Source organism: Convolutriloba macropyga, chromosome 3 (assembly GCF_964194025.1).
Source record: "Convolutriloba macropyga chromosome 3, txConMacr16.3, whole genome shotgun sequence".
Classification (NCBI taxonomy): Eukaryota; Metazoa; Xenacoelomorpha; order Acoela; family Convolutidae; genus Convolutriloba; species Convolutriloba macropyga.
In genome coordinates, this window is record NC_134470.1 from 78018671 (window position 1) to 78025483 (window position 6813).

Below are 6813 nucleotides of genomic sequence, written 5' to 3' on the forward strand. Positions count from 1 at the left end.
GGGTGTCTTTCTTCGGATCAAGTTTTTCTTGTTCTAGTTTGAGCACTAAAATTTCTTGGAACTATAGATTGCAGAAATGGTTTTGTAAAGCAACAAGGCTGAGGTTCTAGTCTATTCCAGTGGCTTCCAGCAAATTCTGAAGAAACCGTGGAGCTTATCGCGAAGATGCAATTGGAGAACGTTGGCTTGTTGTGCAGGATCAACTGCTGCGACCGCTACGTAATTTAGAAATAATTTCTCAAACTGTTGAAAATCTTCTTTTTCACTTCCGCCAAAGGGTTTGACTGTTAACTGAGCGTGCGCCATTTTTGATCAGTTTTCAATGATTACAACTGATGAACGAATTTTTGCTTGATTGGAGCTATAGATATTTATTACACTACAAAATTAATCACTTCTTGCACTCCAATTGGTTTGAATATCATTTTAGAATGTTTTCAGAAGCCTGATTGTCAGCTGTCACTGAATGTCTGAGTGCCTATCAATTCATTGCTCTCACTAATTTATTGCAATAGTTAAAAATATGACTAACTAATTTTGAAGAGCCAAAGAAGTTTCTCAAGACCTGTTGTTGTATCTCATATCACACAAACCAAATAGCAGAAGGCGCTAGAAACAATGATGAGTCGACGAGGCGTCTTGCTAGGGAGGCTGACTTGTTACTTATGGCTCAATTGTCCGTAGTTTTCGTTAGAATACTGAACAAGGCGCTGAAAGGCTGTCCAATTTGGCTCCTAGGTTGGTTCGGTTACTTCTAGTGCTGATTCGGAAACGCAACTGCTTGCCTAGTGAAGCTGCTTGACCTCTGAGTGTGTTACTTGATCAATCATCAAGTTGTGCACTTCTTTCGAAGCTGACAATTCTTTGGGAAATGGTTCTAGAAGTAGTTGTGCAGAGTCTCCAATCTGTCACCATGTACTATACCCCTGTCGCCCGGTAATATACCATTGGCATGGTGTATTTTGAAGCTAGGTCGTTTATTGGCAAAGGATGTGCTCTGCAATATCTTCGTACAGAGGGATACTTGGGCTGACTCTATCTACTTGTTCATAAAACGTTTGTTAGTTTCAATCTTTATTATTTTCTTTAAGAACAACGATTTTCTTGCTTCTCATAAAGCGACTCTCGGATACAAGCGATTTCAGTTGTTCTCAATGGTTATATACTTACAATTTAATTGCTTACATATTTAATGTAGATAAAAGGAAATTCTTTCATATTATAAAAAAAGGTTTGAAGTCCTTCACACTATATAAAGGTTAATAAATTTCATACTCCAACTAATGGAAATATATGGTGAGCAAGTATTATATAACAAGTCTTTTATGGTTAACAAATATTATTTAACAATATTACTGCAATAATGATATGACGTAACTTTCAGGGACATCACACTAACTTGCCTTTTGAAATTCGTCCTCGCTGGAAATAAAAATAAAAGTAAGCACTGAGTTTTCCAATTACACGAGTAACAACTAATATTTAGCTCCGGTTAATAAATTTCACTATTTCAGAATAGAAAATTTAAGCACAATATTCGTATGTTCTGTAGGTTTATTTGATTTATTAAATCATTTAGACTAAAATTCCAGATACAAGCATTGATAACTATGGATAGGCAATGATTTGTCCTTTTGCATTAACCAAATTGAAATAGCCACATTATTTGCCATTTAGTAAAAAAATAAGTGATTTTATGTGACTATTTCTTCCTTTTGACATAAGAGACGGATGTTCTCAAAATTGATGAATATTTTCATTTTCACAAACAAATTATTTCATCATTAAAAGTTTTGAAAAAGTTCTGAACAAGAAAGATATAGCAAAATCTGAAACGTTTCAGAAGACAAAAATTGATTTAAAAAAATTTCAATCAAAATTTGAACGTTTTGGACGAAAAAACAATATTAAACTCACACAAATGATGATATAATATTTTTCAAGACCTGATTCTAGTTTTTGGTAATCATCGAGTCTTGCTTAGAAACTGTTAGCCGGTAGAGGTATTTCTCATCATCAAGATCAGAATTTCAACTTGGCCATACCGATTCAGTTCTGTATTCGATAGACGCCTGCTCTAGGAGATCAGGAGAGACAAGACTCATATCTTGCATAACTTGGTCGCCGTTAGTAGTCCACAATACGCAGCAAAGAATCTGAGAGAACGTTAGCCTTGGTCTCTGGTCAAAGGGAAAACATGCTTCGAATCCCTATTCCTGGAGATATATTTCTTTAGATATGGACAATAGTTCTTTAAACAGTTATTTGGAAATTTGTCAATCTGAATTTCTATGGGATTCGAATTTATGTTAATTATTGATTCATTTATTTATTTACAGTTAATGAACAGGCTACATAATTGTTTTCTTCAAAAATGTCTGTAGCAGGTTTTCTTTAATGACAGCCCAATATGATTTTCAGAGGCAGTTACAAAATATTCGGATCTATTCTGTTGCCCCCCCCCCCAGCATAGTGAGAATAAATTTTTTATGACCCCCAGGCGCACGTGCTATTTTCCTACATAGTAACGTGCTATATAACAACATATAATTTGTAACTGGGGTCATAAAAAACACTCGAGGGGCGAAACAGAATAGATCCTAGTTCAATTTGATTTTTTGAAAAAGAAATGTTTTTAAACTCTTATTATAAGACTAGGCACCATTTCCCGAAATTGTGCTCCCAGTACGTTATGCGCCCGCCGTTACCGGGAACGTCTCATTACATAATAAATTCTTCTGTAAAAAATGGAACGTGCATCTGCGGGTGGCGCGAATAATATGCATCCATTAAGCTGGGTGCGACACAAACGGAAAAGTTCGGTAAGCTCTTCTGGTATTAGCAAGAAACAAGATTTTCATAATAGCAAGAAGCAAGAAACAAGAATTTTTCTGCCGTCTATTTCAACAATATTGAACGTTTTGCTCTCTGCAATTTTACAAAGATAATTGGTGATCTCTTTTGAGAGCTTTTATATTTCTTTTTTTATCTATTCTGTTCCGCCCCGCCCCCAGTGTTTTTTATGACCCAAGTTACAAATTTTATGTTGTTGTATAGCACGTTGCTATGTAAGAAATAGCACGTGCGACTGGGGTCATAAAAAATTTATGCTCACTAAGCTGGGGGGGGGGGGAACAGAATAGATCCCTTTTTTTCCAGAACCGTCGAGCTGAGTTAACGAGTTAACGAGAGTTTCTTGATATCGTTGTCCCTATTTGTTCTGCTTCGCAAAACTTCGTTGGCACTTTTTGCAGGTTCCAATTACGTTTTTTTTACGGTGTCAATTTAATTCAACTCGGCCACAAGAAAAGGCTATTTCAACAGCTTTCAGTGTTCAATCAATTTGGTTAGTGTTCAATTGTCTTCCGACCATTTTTTTGTTCCAGTACACTATATGGCTAACAATCGGTTTGAGTGTTTTATCAGTTTTATCCTAACATCGATTTTTAGGCTGTCCATTTCTTGCTTATGTGAATTATAATCATATTCATTTGTTTGGCTGCTTCTCGTCTCAAGTTAGCTCCAATCAGAGCGTTGCACACGCAGTTGACTGTCCTTCCTTGATTTTTGTTTACGCAATGCTGAGGGAAACTTCGAAAAACCTCCGACCAAATTCTGTTCTAAGTGATTGTGTTTCTTTAGATGTATCAGGTGTTTTATATCATGAACTTTGTAAATGATTTTATTTGATTATAGACCTGACGATGAACGCAATGTTGACAATTTCTTCTTCTCTGTATCAGGTATTTGTTTTAATTTTGAATGGATCATTGGCTCTGTTGACAAGTACAATAAATTGTTGAAAAAACACTTACAGAATCATGGAGACATAGTACCGAATACCAGATCTGAGAAAATGAGGGCACATCAACAGCGCAGGTCAAGAGGCAGACTACACCAGCATCCACGAGCAACAATTCTGCGAAGAGAGAAAAATTGCTCTAAGCAAAAAATATTTCTCCTGTCATAAGAAAAAATGAAAGCCAAACCCTTTTGTGGTGATAGACTTCAGTAAAATTGTCGTGATAAACTGATTTTATCCTAATTGTTGCTATAAAACTTATTGAATAATTTAATAAAAGTGATAGAGCATCTCTTGGTGTTTGCTCACCGGCGGTCTTTCACAAACCTTTAGCTATGCTTAAACTGCCAAGATTTTGGTTGAGAAAAATTCTGCAGAAAAGAGAATCTTGGAAATATGAAAGTAGCAGATGCAGAATGAATTTTCTTAAAACTTAGCACAGATAAAATATCGGATTTTTTGAATATTCATTTTCCCAAAAACAGATGTTTTTTCGGATCAAGCGGTGCATAGTTTTGAACTAAAATTGCTAAGATCGGAAATTTCCACAGCAGTTGACACTCATAATAAATGCGACCAAAGGCGAGCTGCTAGTCGAAATGTTCTCCCTAAAAACTTAGATAACCCATCTATTGACCTCCGTAATTTTTCGCAACCGAGTTCGCAACCATGTGGTTAGTTCTGTACAAAGACTGCAGGAAAACTTGCCAAACTTTCGGAAGGGCAAGATAAGCCGCTAAGATTATCTAATCAAAAGACTGTAGGTTCTAGATCATATCATTTGGCAGGGGATTCGTCAGGGACTTGCTCAATTTTGGTCCAAAGCATCCAATAAGGGACAAGTTTTAAGAGTTGCATTTTTCGGCGGCCATTCACAATTTGATAAGGAATCTTCGTGAGAGGAAATGTACCAGCTGAAAAACCGTTTGAGATTGAAAGGTACTCAAAGAACATCAGAGAAACACCTTTAGAGAGATCATAAGCAAAAGTTCGAAAATATCTGCGTTACAGCGCCCTGATTGCTGTCTCTTTTGATAAGGGTGTTCGTTTTTGTGTAATGAAAAAGAGCACGAACGCAGAAAAATTGGAAAGAGTAATAGATTGCAAACAATTCAGAAAACTTGAAAAGAGTTGTGATAATATCGTAAAGAAAGATGAAAAAGAACTGAACGAAGAACTTTTGGATACGATGAAAAAAATGAAGATACCGGTTAAGGTCTACGAAGATTTAAGATCCACCGGAGCACAACCGGCAAGGTGGTAGTGATTAGCTTAGATACACAAAAAACCCCTCTGATACCTGTTCTGTCTATCCCGGGAAATTGTTACCATAACCTTAACAAGTTTCTAACACCTATTTTTAGAGATTGGAGGAGCAAAAATAGAAACTAACACCAACGACGCACGAAAAATTCTGAAGCAAAAACAATTGTATAGGAGGAACAAATCCTATCGTTAGATGTAAAAGGTTTATGCACCACATCTCCCATAAAGGAAGCAATCAACATTGTCCTACGATTATTTTGTTCTAGGGACGATAAACCAGAAATACCTAGAACAACAATGAAACGTGTGCTTGAATTAGCCGCCACAAACGTCGAGTTCAAAGGCAATGAAGTTTGGTACTGTCAGAGAGACGGGTTGGCCATGGATGCGTACTTGGCAGTGATTTTGGCTAACCTGTGGAAGAAATCGTGGGAGCCACAATTGAAGTTATGTCACAATGTCAGCGAATCATTAACACAGAATTAGAAAACATAGAAATATAGTTCTAGTCGTGTTCATTCTGCCGTGAAAATGATATTACTGACATTAACCATTCGTCCGAAACAAAAGTTTTTCTAAGATATGTCAACGATATCGGGAGAAGAGTTAAGGGTGATACGAAAGAGCTGTTAGATGCGGTCAATAACGTTCATCCAAATCTTCAATTTACATTAAAGCCAACGGATGACAAAAACAGCTTGCCATTTCTGGAAATATCAATAAACGAAAAACAGGAGGGTACAATTCTTTGCAATGGTATAAACAATCATCAGATACTGGAACAACTCTGAACTATCGTAGCTGTGCAACCCTTCAACATAAGAAAAACATAACACAGGCAACATTACTCCATCTGTTCCAAATATTAGCATTTGTGAAGCATTCCATGAAGCAGTGACCAAAAATGAAAAATTTCGGAACATAATCAATATTCTAGGCATTGGGTCGAAAAAGTTGTGAAGGATAAAACTAACCAGCTGCGAATGAAGGAACAAGAAAACGATATAACGCTGGCGTAGACGTAAAACAACAGAAATATACTGAGAAACAACATTTTGTATTAGAGTACAGAAGCAACATTTCTAATGAGTTTGTAAAAAAGCTGAACAAAATTCATCCTATACTGACAATTTTTTCCATTCGCAAAATTAAGAGCTGTATACTTAGCCTTAAGTCTAGCTCCGATAAAGATCTCAACACTTACGTGGGTTATGAACTCACTTGTATTGGATGCGAATCCATCTATGTAGGGCAGACATGCGGAGATATTATCACAATGGTTGCAGAGTGCAACGGTGATAAAACAGCTTTCTAGTGGAAAATATTAGACCAGTGTGGCATCCAATCTAAATTAATATCACTAGTCTCTATAAGAACATTGAAACCGACCACCAACACGCGCGACAAATACCGAACACCAGAATTGACACTGAGAGCTTAGTATGGGGATAAAAATCCAGCTCGAAAGAAAGACACATTACAAAACAAAAATTTCAACTTTGCATTTGAACAAAACGATGTAAATTTAAGCTATTTATGAATGGTTTTTTTATTAAAAACATGTCGATATACATCTTCTACATCAAATTGAAAATATATATATATATATATATATATATATATATTCAGATGTAAAAGTTTATTATAAATATGACTGTAGTTTTGTAATAATTCGCTTTTAAATTTCTTGAATGAGTGGATTTTTATGATTTGCTCTTTATTTTCTGGGTCGGTCTTCATTTTAG